The 13,438-nt window shown below is 44.5% G+C and overlaps 1 protein-coding gene and 34 non-coding genes across 37 annotated transcripts in view; all 35 read right to left on the bottom strand.

The window, feature by feature from the left end:
- LOC132856236 (uncharacterized) overlaps positions 1–13,438 on the bottom strand; it is a 33,077-nt gene that overhangs the window by 11,500 nt on the left and 8,139 nt on the right. For all 3 annotated transcript variants that reach the window (XM_060885750.1, XM_060885749.1, XM_060885748.1), the window contains exons 2-3: positions 1,897–1,960; positions 82–1,791 (exon numbers count right to left, since the gene is read on the bottom strand). The gene's annotated coding sequence lies outside the window, so the exon portion shown is untranslated. The remainder of the gene's footprint in view (positions 1–81; positions 1,792–1,896; positions 1,961–13,438) is intronic.
- Positions 4,071–4,143, bottom strand: trnam-cau (transfer RNA methionine (anticodon CAU)). Its single transcript has one exon. It is a non-coding gene; the product is annotated as a tRNA-Met (tRNA).
- trnak-cuu (transfer RNA lysine (anticodon CUU)) lies at positions 4,624–4,696 on the bottom strand. The gene has a single exon. It is a non-coding gene; the product is annotated as a tRNA-Lys (tRNA).
- trnat-cgu (transfer RNA threonine (anticodon CGU)) lies at positions 4,865–4,937 on the bottom strand. Its single transcript has one exon. It is a non-coding gene; the product is annotated as a tRNA-Thr (tRNA).
- trnam-cau (transfer RNA methionine (anticodon CAU)) lies at positions 5,073–5,145 on the bottom strand. The gene has a single exon. It is a non-coding gene; the product is annotated as a tRNA-Met (tRNA).
- trnam-cau (transfer RNA methionine (anticodon CAU)) lies at positions 5,294–5,366 on the bottom strand. The gene has a single exon. It is a non-coding gene; the product is annotated as a tRNA-Met (tRNA).
- On the bottom strand, positions 5,515–5,587 carry trnam-cau (transfer RNA methionine (anticodon CAU)). Its single transcript has one exon. It is a non-coding gene; the product is annotated as a tRNA-Met (tRNA).
- On the bottom strand, positions 5,736–5,808 carry trnam-cau (transfer RNA methionine (anticodon CAU)). The gene has a single exon. It is a non-coding gene; the product is annotated as a tRNA-Met (tRNA).
- trnam-cau (transfer RNA methionine (anticodon CAU)) lies at positions 5,957–6,029 on the bottom strand. The gene has a single exon. It is a non-coding gene; the product is annotated as a tRNA-Met (tRNA).
- Positions 6,178–6,250, bottom strand: trnam-cau (transfer RNA methionine (anticodon CAU)). The gene has a single exon. It is a non-coding gene; the product is annotated as a tRNA-Met (tRNA).
- trnam-cau (transfer RNA methionine (anticodon CAU)) lies at positions 6,398–6,470 on the bottom strand. The gene has a single exon. It is a non-coding gene; the product is annotated as a tRNA-Met (tRNA).
- Positions 6,837–6,909, bottom strand: trnam-cau (transfer RNA methionine (anticodon CAU)). Its single transcript has one exon. It is a non-coding gene; the product is annotated as a tRNA-Met (tRNA).
- On the bottom strand, positions 7,058–7,130 carry trnam-cau (transfer RNA methionine (anticodon CAU)). Its single transcript has one exon. It is a non-coding gene; the product is annotated as a tRNA-Met (tRNA).
- On the bottom strand, positions 7,268–7,340 carry trnam-cau (transfer RNA methionine (anticodon CAU)). The gene has a single exon. It is a non-coding gene; the product is annotated as a tRNA-Met (tRNA).
- Positions 7,588–7,660, bottom strand: trnam-cau (transfer RNA methionine (anticodon CAU)). Its single transcript has one exon. It is a non-coding gene; the product is annotated as a tRNA-Met (tRNA).
- trnam-cau (transfer RNA methionine (anticodon CAU)) lies at positions 7,809–7,881 on the bottom strand. Its single transcript has one exon. It is a non-coding gene; the product is annotated as a tRNA-Met (tRNA).
- trnam-cau (transfer RNA methionine (anticodon CAU)) lies at positions 8,029–8,101 on the bottom strand. The gene has a single exon. It is a non-coding gene; the product is annotated as a tRNA-Met (tRNA).
- Positions 8,594–8,666, bottom strand: trnam-cau (transfer RNA methionine (anticodon CAU)). The gene has a single exon. It is a non-coding gene; the product is annotated as a tRNA-Met (tRNA).
- trnam-cau (transfer RNA methionine (anticodon CAU)) lies at positions 8,814–8,886 on the bottom strand. Its single transcript has one exon. It is a non-coding gene; the product is annotated as a tRNA-Met (tRNA).
- trnam-cau (transfer RNA methionine (anticodon CAU)) lies at positions 9,035–9,107 on the bottom strand. The gene has a single exon. It is a non-coding gene; the product is annotated as a tRNA-Met (tRNA).
- On the bottom strand, positions 9,256–9,328 carry trnam-cau (transfer RNA methionine (anticodon CAU)). The gene has a single exon. It is a non-coding gene; the product is annotated as a tRNA-Met (tRNA).
- trnam-cau (transfer RNA methionine (anticodon CAU)) lies at positions 9,477–9,549 on the bottom strand. Its single transcript has one exon. It is a non-coding gene; the product is annotated as a tRNA-Met (tRNA).
- On the bottom strand, positions 9,919–9,991 carry trnam-cau (transfer RNA methionine (anticodon CAU)). The gene has a single exon. It is a non-coding gene; the product is annotated as a tRNA-Met (tRNA).
- Positions 10,140–10,212, bottom strand: trnam-cau (transfer RNA methionine (anticodon CAU)). The gene has a single exon. It is a non-coding gene; the product is annotated as a tRNA-Met (tRNA).
- trnam-cau (transfer RNA methionine (anticodon CAU)) lies at positions 10,361–10,433 on the bottom strand. Its single transcript has one exon. It is a non-coding gene; the product is annotated as a tRNA-Met (tRNA).
- Positions 10,582–10,654, bottom strand: trnam-cau (transfer RNA methionine (anticodon CAU)). The gene has a single exon. It is a non-coding gene; the product is annotated as a tRNA-Met (tRNA).
- On the bottom strand, positions 11,103–11,175 carry trnam-cau (transfer RNA methionine (anticodon CAU)). Its single transcript has one exon. It is a non-coding gene; the product is annotated as a tRNA-Met (tRNA).
- trnam-cau (transfer RNA methionine (anticodon CAU)) lies at positions 11,344–11,416 on the bottom strand. The gene has a single exon. It is a non-coding gene; the product is annotated as a tRNA-Met (tRNA).
- trnam-cau (transfer RNA methionine (anticodon CAU)) lies at positions 11,565–11,637 on the bottom strand. Its single transcript has one exon. It is a non-coding gene; the product is annotated as a tRNA-Met (tRNA).
- trnam-cau (transfer RNA methionine (anticodon CAU)) lies at positions 11,786–11,858 on the bottom strand. Its single transcript has one exon. It is a non-coding gene; the product is annotated as a tRNA-Met (tRNA).
- trnam-cau (transfer RNA methionine (anticodon CAU)) lies at positions 12,180–12,252 on the bottom strand. The gene has a single exon. It is a non-coding gene; the product is annotated as a tRNA-Met (tRNA).
- trnam-cau (transfer RNA methionine (anticodon CAU)) lies at positions 12,401–12,473 on the bottom strand. Its single transcript has one exon. It is a non-coding gene; the product is annotated as a tRNA-Met (tRNA).
- Positions 12,622–12,694, bottom strand: trnam-cau (transfer RNA methionine (anticodon CAU)). Its single transcript has one exon. It is a non-coding gene; the product is annotated as a tRNA-Met (tRNA).
- On the bottom strand, positions 13,081–13,153 carry trnam-cau (transfer RNA methionine (anticodon CAU)). Its single transcript has one exon. It is a non-coding gene; the product is annotated as a tRNA-Met (tRNA).
- trnam-cau (transfer RNA methionine (anticodon CAU)) lies at positions 13,302–13,374 on the bottom strand. Its single transcript has one exon. It is a non-coding gene; the product is annotated as a tRNA-Met (tRNA).

Below are 13,438 nucleotides of genomic sequence, written 5' to 3'. Positions count from 1 at the left end.
TGCAAAACATTTTAAGACATACTAATTTCGTACAGACAGCATATACAAAGTCTTAAAAAAGCCTCTTGTTGGAATACGCACCTTCTGCCACTCTAGTTCTTGCTTCTCCAGGACGAGTTTACAGACCTGAGCCTCATGACGTGTCTCAGCATCCTAAATGTAAATTGTTCTCACGTGGATAAATACAATTAAAACCACTTTGTTACCTTGAAGTTGCTGATATTTACAATAAACTTCAGGCTATACAGTACACACATACTCTCTTTAAAAAAAAAAGGAAACAAGATATACACAAATCACATTTTAATGGCTTGTGCAGCTTGTTTGGGAAACCACCGGTGCATTAAAGAGGAGATATTAGCACAAAGACTTCCTCGTCCTCCTACAGGAAAGGTAAAAGTCAATGGCTTTCTACACGGTCACTTTTTATATCTATGTAGGAGTTTATTTATATGTTCCCATTAAAGTGTGTTACAGGCATAGCATACACTTAAAAATACACACCAGGTAAAGCTAAACAATAAATTCAGTAGAGATTTTGCCCAGAAAAAAAAAACAGAATTAAATTTGGTCATCTGAGTAAATCTTAAAAGGAGAAGAGCTGATTTATTAGCTGAAAAGATATCAAAGGGATTAAAAAACTAAATACTATAAACTACAGTATAAATAACTAACAGTAGAAAATTCTAAGGGAAAAATGTACAATTAGAGAAACTAATTTGTTTATGCATGGTGTGACATGATTAACCCCACTGACTAAACGGTTGAATTTCCGCATATATTTGTACCTTGTTATAAAAAAGAAGTACTTAATGAACATTAAGAGATGCACAATGTTATACAGCTGAGTAAGATGAACCTGACAGCCGTCCTCTGCCTCAACCTTCAGCCCAATAAACTAGGGAACTACAAAGTGTTAGTTTAATGGCATGCCTGAGGAGCGGACTGATTTAATGCCTTTGTTCCCCCAACAGCATGATAATAACAATAAAAAGGAGAGCAATCCAATGCTTAGTTTTGGTCTTACAACTTTTTACGTGTACAGTGTCAGCATTTAAGTGCTTGCTTGAGGGAAACAGTTTTACAAGCATGAAGACGTGAATGTGGCAGGTCCTGCTTGCGTGACCCCGTGCTGATGTAAATGCACTCTTGTACAAACGGACGAGAAGTGCTGTCATCATCTTCATTCAAAAACCCATAATACCACCTTCCGAACAAATGACTTCTTTCTCTTCTGTCTAGATTTCACCGAATAGAGCACTTACATAACTAGAACTAGAACTATAACCGAAGGGCACTAGCAGCAATCATGCAATCTTAAAATACGAGGACATTTACTGTATTCTATGATCTTCCTACCTAATCTCAATACACTGAAAGAAAAAACTCATAAAAAATAAAAAACAAAATAATATATTCATCTTGTTTTGAACAATAAGGGAATTAAACCTTCTTAAATCATATCTTTTTTTTTTTATTTCTTTTCACTAATCTATAGTTAGTGGACCATTTATTTATTTATTTTTTAATAGTAGAGAAAAAAAACAGAGCTTTTTATTGTGTCTGCATGCCGAGTCACTGTAAGGAGCTAATGACCTCACCACATACCAATTTCATCAATAATGGACATGCTGTAAGACTGATGGACCATACCCTGTGAATGTACAGTTCCTCCACGGCTTCCTGGAGGCTCGTCTTAAATTCAAGAAGTTGTACTGATATTATTCCACTGTCCGTTTCGGGAACAACGTCTGACGACTTCAGTTTGTAGTTATCACAATCCAGGTCAGGCTAGAATTAGGAAAAATATTTTTAAAAAACGGCATTTCTATTTCTATAAATATACCTGATTATGCTATTTTATGATACACTATAATTTTATTCTTCTTTACTCACCACAGCCCCGAGAAGATGTGTTTCAATGTCAGTGCTAAACTCCATTTGACTCTGAACAGATTACCTGTGAGGTCACAGAAATGCAAGAAATACAAAACACAGTTAAACTGTTCAATCATTCAAACACCCACTGTCACGGTCAGTGCATTATCAAGTACAAATAAAGCCCTGGCACCGATTTGGATGAACCTTTCTAACCCATCAAGGTAAAAATGATGCCAGGTCAAGACCGTAATAGGGGTCAAAGCTATAAAAGCTGAACGGACAGATTGCACTGTCATTGGGATGAAATTATACAAGTTATTTAATTTGACCTGTGGTTGGTCCCCTGTATCCTCACAGCTCCTGACATCAGAAATGGGAGGTCTTCACTTTGCCTGATGCTTTAATAGAAGAAAGGATTTTGTCCATTTAGCTGGTGCTGTTATCAATCATGTGCAGGAATTAAATGACCCTGTTAGAATTTGCTACTATCACAAATGACCTGGGGGTGATGTCTTTATTTGCTTCTTCACTGATTCACTTCAGCAGATATTAAACAATTTTATAAGCCATGAAAGGCAAAATTAAAAGGACACCATCCAGATAATGGGATAATTCCCTGCCTACAGCACGATGGTTTGCATTACCTTCTGTGAACTATTTCATAACGGGGTTGTGTTGACTGGCAATGGTCATGACTTCCTGCAGCTACTACTGGGGAAAAATTGTTTGTTTTTTTTTTTTGTTTATTTATTTTGTATATCCAAGTTGAATTTGGTTTCTGTATGGGGATATTGACCCCTCTGACATAAAAGTTTACTAGCTTGGAACGTCTCAGCATGTCCTTCAGAACAAAGAATGCAAACGTGCATTGTGAGAGTAAAACACTGTTTGCTGTGATTTGCCTTGTATTTGTTGACACCATATAGAAGTTGCGCAGTTACAGAAAGTTAAAAAACACTTTCTGATCAATCAGAGTGAAAACTTTAGACTTATTGTGGAATAAGGTGCAAGAAAAAAAGAATTGATGATGATTTGATGTACTGAGTAATGTGCTTTTCTCTGACATCTGACCTACCGTTCTGCTCCAGTTTCTCACGCACCTGTCTGACCACAGCACACTGCCTTGATATTGTCCTAAAACGTTTCTCCACCTCTCCCAGCTGATTCAGATGGCTGTTCCTCACCTGAGACTGCAGCTGCACCTTCTGCTCCTGGAAAGATTCTGCTCTATAACTCCCCCTTTTGGTGATATCAGCCTCAAAGATCTGAGCAAGACTAGGATTGTTCTCTTCTATTTATATATTTATATTTTAGAAGGGCGTTTTTAAAGGGTCTTAATCATTTAGGACAATGTGAGGATTGAACAAATAACCTTAAGATTATGAGACTGATGCACTACCTACTGCATTAAGAGGCTGTGACTACTGCTGCCCTGGAAGTTCAAACCTTGTCCCATGTGAGGATTGACCTCATGACTTTCAGATTATGAGACTGATGCGCTACCTACTGCGCTAACAAGGCTGCAAAAAAAGCTGCGCTGACAGTTTCCAGTCTCATTTTATTTTTATAAAATAAAAGACAAAGTTTTGTGTCCTGTGGAAAAAATCCAGAGAGAATGGAGGACAAAAAATGATGTGCTTAGTGTGAGGTGTGAACTCACAACCTTCAGATTATGAGACTGACACGGTACCTACTGCACTAACAACGCTGCAAAAAAGGTTTTTGGTTCTGAAAACTCGCGAGCGAATTGGGGACAAACGTTTCATGCTCCATTTGAGAACTGAACTATAAAATTCATATTATAAGACTGACGCGCTACCTAATGAACCAACGAGACAAGACATTTTCCAGGGTCAATGTTAATGGTTAAAACAGAACAAATTATCAAGTCAGCCATGTGTTCCTTAAAACGAGACAAGGTTTTTGTCCTGTGGAAAATTCACAAGCCCATTGGGGACAAATGTGTCATGCCCCAAGTGAGGATTGAACTCATGACCTTCAGATTATGAGACTGACACGCTTCCTACTGCCCCAACAAGGCTGGGTGGACTGCTGCCATGTGAATTTTCCAGGGTCAGTGTTAATGGTTAAAACAGAACAAATTAGCAAGTCAGCCATGTGTTCCTTAAAACGAGACGTGGTTTTTGTCCCGTGGAAAACTCACAAGCCGATTGGGGACAACTGTGTCGTGTCCCGTGTGAGGATGGAACTCACGACCTTCAGATTATGAGACTGACTCGCTACCTACTGCGCTAACGAGGCTGCAGAAAAGCCATCCCTGGCAGTTTTCCAGATTCAGTGTTAGTGGTTTAAACAGAACAAATGAGCAAGGCAGCCATGTGTTCCGTAAAACGAGACATGGTTTTTGTCCCGTAGAAAACTCACAAGCCGATTGGGGACAAATGTGTCTCCCAATGAGGCTGCAGAAAAACCTTCACTGGCAGTTTTCCAGGGTCAGTGTTAGTGGTTGAAAGAGAAGAAATTAGCAAGTCAGCCATGTGTTCCGTAAAACAAAACAAGGTTTTTGTCCTGTGGAAAACTCAGAAGCCGATTGGGGACAAATGTGTCGTGCCCCGTGTGAGGATTGAACTCACAACCTTCAGATTATGAGACTGACGCGCTACCTACTGAGGTAACGAGGCTGCAGAAAAACCTTCCCTGGCAGTTTTCCAATGGCAGTGTTTGTGGTTGAAAGAGAACAAATTAGCAAGTCAGCCATGTGTTCCGTAAAACAAGACAAGGTTCCCCGTGTGAGGATTGAACTCACAACCATCAGGTTAAGAGACTGAAGCGCTACCTACTGCGCTAACGAGGCTGGGAGGTTGGCTGCCATGTGAATTTTCCAGGGTCAGTGTTAGTGGTTGAAACAGATTAAATGAGCAAGGCAGCTATGTGTTCCTTAAACCAAGACAAGGTTCCTTGAAACAAGACAAGGTTTTTGTCACGTGGAAAACTCACAAGCCGATTGGGGACAAACGTGTCGTGCCCCATGTGAGAATTGAACTCACGACTTTCAGATTACGAGACTGACGCGCTACCTACTGCGCTAACAAGGCTGCAGACAAAACCATCCCTGGCAGTTTTCCAGGGCCAGTGTTAGTGGTTTAAACAGAACAAATGAGCAAGGCAGCCATGTGTTATGTAAAACGATACAAGGTTTTTGTCACGTGGAAAAGGGGACAAACGTGTCGTGCCCCGTGTGAGGATTGAACTCACGTCCTTCAGATTATGAGACTGACGCGCTACCTACTGCGCTAACGAGGCTGGGAGGTAGGCTGCCATTTGAATTTTCCAGGGTCAGTGTTAGTGGTTGAAAGAGAACAAATTAGCAAGTCAGCCATGTGTTCCGTAAAACAAGACAAGGTTTTTGTCCTGTGGAAAACTCAGAAGCCGATTGGGGACAAATGTGTCATGCCCCGTGTGAGGATTGAACTCACAACCTTCAGATTATGAGACTGACGCGCTACCTACTGCGCTAACGAGGCTGGGAGTTAGGCTGCCATGTGAATTTTCCAGGGTCAGTGTTAGTGGTTGAAACAGAACAAATGATCAAGTCAACCATGTGTTCCTTAAAACGAGACATGGTTTTTGTCCTGTGGAAAACTCACAAGCCGATTGGGGACAAATGTGTCGTGCCCCGTGTGAGGATTGAACTCACGACCTTCAGATTATGAGACTGACGCGCTACCTACTGCGCTAACGAGGCTGCAGAAAAACCTTCCCTGGCAGTTTTCCAGGGCCAGTGTTAGTGGTTTAAACAGAACAAATGAGCAAGTCAACCATGTGTTCCTTAAAACGAGACATGGTTTTTGTCCCGTGGAAAACTCACAAGCCGATTGGGGACAAATGTGTCGTGCCCCGTGTGAGGATTGAACTCACGACCTTCAGATTATGAGACTGACGCGCTACCTACTGCGCTAACGAGGCTGGGAGGTTGGCTGCCATGTGAATTTTCCAGGGTCAGTGTTAGTGGTTGAAACAGAACAAATGAGCAAGTCAGCCATGTGTTCTGTAAAACAAAACAAGGTTTTTGTCCTGTGGAAAACTCAGAAGCCGATTGGGGACAAATGTGTCGTGCCCCGTGTGAGGATTGAACTCACGACCTTCAGATTATGAGACTGACGCGCTACCTACTGCGCTAACGAGGCTGGGAGTTAGGCTGCCATGTGAATTTTCCAGGGTCAGTGTTAGTGGTTGAAACAGAACAAATGAGCAAGTCAGCCATGTGTTCTGTAAAACAAAACAAGGTTTTTGTCCTGTGGAAAACTCAGAAGCCGATTGGGGACAAATGTGTCGTGCCCCGTGTGAGGATTGAACTCACGACCTTCAGATTATGAGACTGACGCGCTACCTACTGCGCTAACGAGGCTGCAGAAAAACTTCCCTGGCAGTTTTCCAGGGCCAGTGTTAGTGGTTTAAACAGAACAAATGAGCAAGTCAACCATGTGTTCCTTAAAACAAAACAAGGTTTTTGTCCTGTGGAAAACTCAGAAGCCAATTGGGGACAAATGTGTCGTGCCCCGTGTGAGGATTGAACTCACGACCTTCAGATTATGAAACTGACGCGCTACCTACTGCGCTAACGAGGCTGCAGAAAAACTTTTCCTGGCAGTTTTCCAGGGCCAGTGTTAGTGGTTTAAACAGAACAAATGAGCAAGTCAACCATGTGTTCCTTGAAACGAGAAATGGTTTTTGTCCCGTGGAAAACTCACAAGCCGATTGGGGACAAATGTGTCGTGCCCCGTGTGAGGATTGAACTCACGACCTTCAGATTATGAGACTGACGCGCTACCTACTTCGCTGAGGCTGCAGAAAAACTTTCCCTGGCAGTTTTCCAGGGCCAGTGTTAGTGGTCTAAACAGAACAAATGAGCAAGTCAACCATGTGTTCCTTAAAACGAGACAAGGTTTTTGTCCCGTGGAAAACTCACAAGCCGATTAGGGACAAATGTGTCGTGCCCCGTGTGAGGATTGAACTCACGACCTTCAGATTATGAGACTGACACACTACCTACTGCGCTAACGAGGCTGGGAGGTAGGCTACCATGTGAATTTTCCAGGGTCAGTGTTAGTGGTTGAAAGAGAACAAATGAGCAAGTCAGCCATGTGTTCCTTAAAACAAGACAAGGTTTTTGTCCTGTGGAAAACTCAGAAGCCAATTGGGGACAAATGTGTCGTGCCCCGTGTGAGGATTGAACTCACGACCTTCAGATTATGAGACTGACGCGCTACCTACTGCGCTAACGAGGCTGATATGTGAATTTTCCAGAGGTCAGTGTTAGTGGTTGAAACAGAACAAATGAGCAAGTCAGCCATGTGTTCTGTAAAACAAAACAAGGTTTTTGTCCTGTGGAAAACTCAGAAGCCGAATGGGGACAAATGTGTCGTGCCCCGTGTGAGGATCGAACTCACGACCTTCAGATTATGAGACTGACGCGCTACCTACTGCGCTAACGAGGCTGGGAGTTAGGCTGCTATGTGAATTTTCCAGGGTCAGTGTTAGTGGTTGAAACAGAACAAATGAGCAAGTCAGCCATGTGTTCTGTAAAACAAATGTGTCGTGCCCTTGAAACAGAAACTAGTGGTTGAAACAGAATAAATGAGCAAGGCAGCCATGTGTTCCTTAACGCAAAACAAGGTTCCTTGAAACGAGACAAGGTTTTTGTCCCGTGGAAAACTCACAAGCCGATTGGGGACAAATGTGTCGTGCCCCGTGTGAGGATTGAACTCACGACCTTCAGATTATGAGACTGACGCGCTACCTACTGCGCTAACGAGGCTGGGAGGTAGGCTACCATGTGAATTTTCCAGGGTCAGTGTTAGTGGTTGAAAGAGAACAAATGAGCAAGTCAGCCATGTGTTCCTTAAAACAAGACAAGGTTTTTGTCCTGTGGAAAACTCAGAAGCCAATTGGGGACAAATGTGTCGTGCCCCGTGTGAGGATTGAACTCACGACCTTCAGATTATGAGACTGACGCGCTACCTACTGCGCTAACGAGGCTGGGAGTTAGGCTGCCAAGTGAATTTTCCAGGGTCAGGTTAGTGGTTGAAACAGAACAAATGAGCAAGTCAGCCATGTGTTCTGTAAAACAAAACAAGGTTTTTGTCCTGTGGAAAACTCAGAAGCCGATTGGGGACAAATGTGTCGTGCCCCGTGTGAGGATTGAACTCACGACCTTCAGATTATGAGACTGACGCGCTACCTACTGCGCTAACGAGGCTGCAGAAAAACCTTCCCTGGCAGTTTTCCAGGGCCAGTGTTAGTGGTTTAAACAGAACAAATGAGCAAGTCAACCATGTGTTCCTTAAAACGAGACATGGTTTTTGTCCCGTGGAAAACTCACAAGCCGATTGGGGACAAATGAGTCTCCCAACGAGGCTGTAGAAAAACCTTCCCTGGCAGTTTTCCAGGGTCAGTGTTAGTGGTTGAAAGAGAACAAATTAGCAAGTCAGCCATGTGTTCCGTAAAACAAGACAAGGTTCCCCGTGTGAGGATTGAACTTACAACCATTAGGTTATGAGACTGAAGTGCTACCTACTGCGCTAACGAGGCTGGCTGCAATGTGAATTTTCCAGGGTCAGTGTTAGTGGTTGAAACAGAATAAATGAGCAAGGCAGCCATGCGTTCCTTAAACCAAGACAAGGTTCCTTGCAACGAGACAAGGTTTTTGTCCTGTGGAAAACTCACAAGCCGATTGGGGACAAATGTGTCGTGCCCCGTGTGAGAATTGAACTCACGACCTTCAGATTATGAGACTGGCGCGCTACCTACTGCGCTAACGAGGCTACAGTAAAACCTTCTCAGGCAGTTTTCCAGGGTCAGGTTAGTGGTTGAAACAGAACAAATGAGCAAGTCAGCCATGTGTTCCGTAAAACAAAACAAGGTTTTTGTCCTGTGGAAAACTCAGAAGCCGATTGGGGACAAATGTGTCGTGCCCCGTGTGAGGATTGAACTCACGACCTTCAGATTATGAGACTGACGCGCTACCTACTGCGCTAACGAGGCTGCAGAAAAACCTTCCCTGGCAGTTTTCCAGGGCCAGTGTTAGTGGTTGAAAGAGAACAAATGAGCAAGTCAGCCATGTGTTCCTTAAAACAAGACAAGGTTTTTGTCCTGTGGAAAACTCAGAAGCCAATTGGGGACAAATGTGTCGTGCCCCGTGTGAGGATTGAACTCACGACCTTCAGATTATGAGACTGACGCGCTACCTACTGCGCTAACGAGGCTGGGAGTTAGGCTGCCATGTGAATTTTCCAGGGTCAGTGTTAGTGGTTGAAACAGAACAAATGATCAAGTCAGCCATGTGTTCTGTAAAACAAAACAAGGTTTTTGTCCTGTGGAAAACTCAGAAGCCGATTGGGGACAAATATGTCGTGCCCCGTGTGATGATTGAACTCACGACCTTCAGATTATGAGACTGACGCGCTACCTACTGCACTAACGAGGCTGCAGAAAATCCTTCCCTGGCAGTTTTCCAGGGCCAGTGTTAGTGGTTTAAACAGAACAAATGAGCAAGTCAATCATGTGTTCCTTAAAACGAGAAATGGTTTTTGTCCCGTGGAAAACTCACAAGCCGATTGGGGACAAATGTGTCGTGCCCCGTGTGAGGATTGAACTCACGACCTTCAGATTATGAGACTGACGCGCTACCTACTGCGCTAACGAGGCTGCAGAAAAACGTTCCCTGGCAGTTTTCCAGGGCTAGTGTTAGTGGTTTAAACAGAACAAATGAGCAAGTCAACCATGTGTTCCTTAAAACGAGACATGGTTTTTGTCCCGTGGAAAACTCACAAGCTGATTGGGGACAAATGTGTCGTGCCCCGTGTGAGGATTGAACTCATGACCTTCCGATTATGAGACTGACGCACTACCTACTGCGCTAACGAGGCTGGGAGGTTGGCTGCCATGTGAATTTTCCAGGGTCAGTGTTAGTGGTTGAAACAGAACAAATGAGCAAGTCAGCCATGTGTTCTGTAAAACAAAACAAGGTTTTTGTCCTGTGGAAAACTCAGGAGCCGATTGGGGACAAATGTGTCGTGCCCCGTGTGAGGATTGAACTCACGACCTTCAGATTATGAGACTGACGCGCTACCTACTGCGCTAACAAGGCTGGGAGTTAGACTGCCAGGTGAATTTTCCAGGGTCAGTGTTAGTGGTTGAAACAGAAGAAATGAGCAAGTCAGCCATGTGTTCCGTAAAACAAAACAAGTTTTTTGTCCTGTGGAAAACTCACAAGCCGATTGGGGACAAATGTGTCGTGCCCCGTGTGAGGATTGAACTCACGACCTTCAGATTATGAGACTGACGCGCTACCTACTGCGCTAAAAAGGCTGCAGAAAAACCTTCCCTGGCATTTTTCCAGGGCCGGTGTTAGTGGTTTAAACAGAACAAATGAGCAAGTCAACCATGTGTTCCTTAAAACGAGACATGGTTTTTGTCCCGTGGAAAACTCACAAGCCGATTGGGGACAAATGTGTCGTGCCCCGTGTGAGGATTGAACTCACGACCTTCAGATTATGAGACTGACGCGCTACCTACTGCGCTAACGAGGCTGCAGAAAAACTTTCCCTGGCAGTTTTCCAGGGCCAGTGTTAGTAGTTTAAACAGAACAAATGAGCAAGTCAGCCATGTGTTCCGTAAAACAAAACAAGGTTTTTGTCCTGTGGAAAACTCAGAAGCCGATTGGGGACAAATGTGTCGTGCCCCGTGTGAGGATTGGACTCACGACCTTCAGATTATGAGACTGACGCGCTACCTACTGCGCTAACTAGGCTGGGAGTTAGACTGCCAGGTGAATTTTCCAGGGTCAGTGTTAGTGGTTGAAACAGAACAAATGAGCAAGTCAAACTCACAAGCCGATTGGGGACAAATGAGTCTCCCAACGAGGCTGTAGAAAAACCTTCCCTGGCAGTTTTCCAGGGTCAGTGTTAGTGGTTGAAAGAGAACAAATTAGCAAGTCAGCCATGTGTTCCGTAAAACAAGACAAGGTTCCCCGTGTGAGGATTGAACTCACAACCATTAGGTTATGAGACTGAAGTGCTACCTACTGCGCTAACGAGGCTGGCTGCCATGTGAATTTTCCAGGGTCAGTGTTAGTGGTTGAAACAGAATAAATGAGCAAGGCAGCCATGTGTTCCTTAAACCAAGACAAGGTTCCTTGAAACGAGACAAGATTTTTGTCCCGTGGAAAACTCACAAGCCGATTGGGGACAAATGTGTCGTTCCCCGTGTGAGGATTGAACTCACGACATTCAGATTATGAGACTGACGCGCTACCTACTGCGCTAACGAGGCTGGGAGGTAGGCTACCATGTGAATTTTCCAGGGTCAGTGTTAGTGGTTGAAACAGAATAAATGAGCAAGGCAGCCATGTGTTCCTTAAACCAAGACGAGGTTCCTTGAAACGAGACAAGGTTTTTGTCCCGTGGAAAACTCACAAGCCGATTGGGGACAAATGTGTCGTGCCCCGTGTGAGGATTGAACTCACGACCTTCAGATTATGAGACTGACGCGCTACCTACTGCGCTAACGAGGCTGGGAGGTAGGCTACCATGTGAATTTTCCAGGGTCAGTGTTAGTGGTTGAAAGAGAACAAATGAGCAAGTCAGCCATGTGTTCCTTAAAACAAGACAAGGTTTTTGTCCTGTGGAAAACTCAGAAGCCGATTGGGGACAAATATGTCGTGCCCCGTGTGATGATTGAACTCACGACCTTCAGATTATGAGACTGACGCGCTACCTACTGCACTAACGAGGCTGCAGAAAATCCTTCCCTGGCAGTTTTCCAGGGCCAGTGTTAGTGGTTTAAACAGAACAAATGAGCAAGTCAATCATGTGTTCCTTAAAACGAGAAATGGTTTTTGTCCCGTGGAAAACTCACAAGCCGATTGGGGACAAATGTGTCGTGCCCCGTGTGAGGATTGAACTCACGACCTTCAGATTATGAGACTGACGCGCTACCTACTGCGCTAACAAGGCTGGGAGTTAGGCTGCCATGTGAATTTTCCAGGGTCAGTGTTAGTGGTTGAAACAGAACAAATGAGCAAGTCAGCCATGTGTTCCGTAAAACAAAACAAGGTTCCCCATGTGAGGATTGAACTCACAGCCATTAGGTTATGAGACTGAAGCGCTACCTACTGCGCTAATGAGGCTGGGAGGTTGGCTGCCATGTGAATTTTCCAGGGTCAGTGTTAGTGGTTGAAACAGAATAAATGAGCAAGTCAGCCATGTGTTCCGTAAAACAAAACAAGGTTTTTGTCCTGTGGAAAACTCAGAAGCCGATTGGGGACAAATGTGTCGTGCCCCGTGTGAGGATTGAACTCACGACCTTCAGATTATGAGACTGACGCACTACCTACTGCGCTAACGAGGCTGCGGAAAAACCTTCCCTGGCAGTTTTCCAGGGCCAGTGTTAGTGGTTTAAACAGAACAAATGAGCAAGTCAACCATGTGTTCCTTAAAACGAGAAATGGTTTTTGTCCCGTGGAAAACTCACAAGCCGATTGGGGACAAATGTGTCGTGCCCCGTGTGAGGATTGAACTCACGACCTTCAGATTATGAGACTGACGCGCTACCTACTGCGCTAACGAGGCTGCAGAAAAACTTTCCCTGGCAGTTTTCCAGGGCCAGTGTTAGTGGTCTAAACAGAACAAATGAGCAAGTCAACCATGTGTTCCTTAAAACGAGACATGGTTTTTGTCCCGTGGAAAACTCAGAAGCCAATTGGGGACAAATGTGTCGTGCCCCGTGTGAGGATTGAACTCACGACCTTCAGATTATGAGACTGACGCACTACCTACTGCGCTAACGAGGCTGGGAGGGTGGCTGCAATGTGAATTTTCCAGGGTCAGTGTTAGTGGTTGAAACAGAATAAATGAGCAAGGCAGCCATGTGTTCCTTAAACCAAGACAAGGGTCCTTGAAACGAGACAAGGTTTTTGTCCCGTGGAAAACTCACAAGCCGATTGGGGACAAATGTGTCGTGCCCCGTGTGAGGATTGAACTCACGACCTTCAGATTATGAGACTGACGCGCTACCTACTTCGCTGAGGCTGCAGAAAAACTTTCCCTGGCAGTTTTCCAGGGCCAGTGTTAGTGGTCTAAACAGAACAAATGAGCAAGTCAACCATGTGTTCCTTAAAACGAGACAAGGTTTTTGTCCCGTGGAAAACTCACAAGCCGATTGGGGACAAATGTGTCGTGCCCCGTGTGAGGATTGAACTCACGACCTTCAGATTATGAGACTGACACGCTACCTACTGCGCTAACGAGGCTGGGAGGTAGGCTACCATGTGAATTTTCCAGGGTCAGTGTTAGTGGTTGAAAGAGAACAAATTAGCAAGTCAGCCATGTGTTCCTTAAAACAAGACAAGGTTTTTGTCCTGTGGAAAACTCAGAAGCCAATTGGGGACAAATGTGTCGTGCCCCGTGTGAGGATTGAACTCACGACCTTCAGATTATGAGACTGACGCGCTACCTACTGCGCTAACGAGGCTGGGAGTTAGGCTGCCATGTGAATTTTCCAGGGTCAGTGTTAGTGGTTGAAACAGAATAAATGA

The sequence above is a fragment of the Tachysurus vachellii genome, chromosome 13 (assembly GCF_030014155.1).
Source record: "Tachysurus vachellii isolate PV-2020 chromosome 13, HZAU_Pvac_v1, whole genome shotgun sequence".
NCBI lineage: Eukaryota > Metazoa > Chordata > Actinopteri > Siluriformes > Bagridae > Tachysurus > Tachysurus vachellii.
The sequence above is the reverse complement of the archived record's forward strand: the minus strand, read 5'-3'. Positions and strand labels throughout refer to the sequence as shown.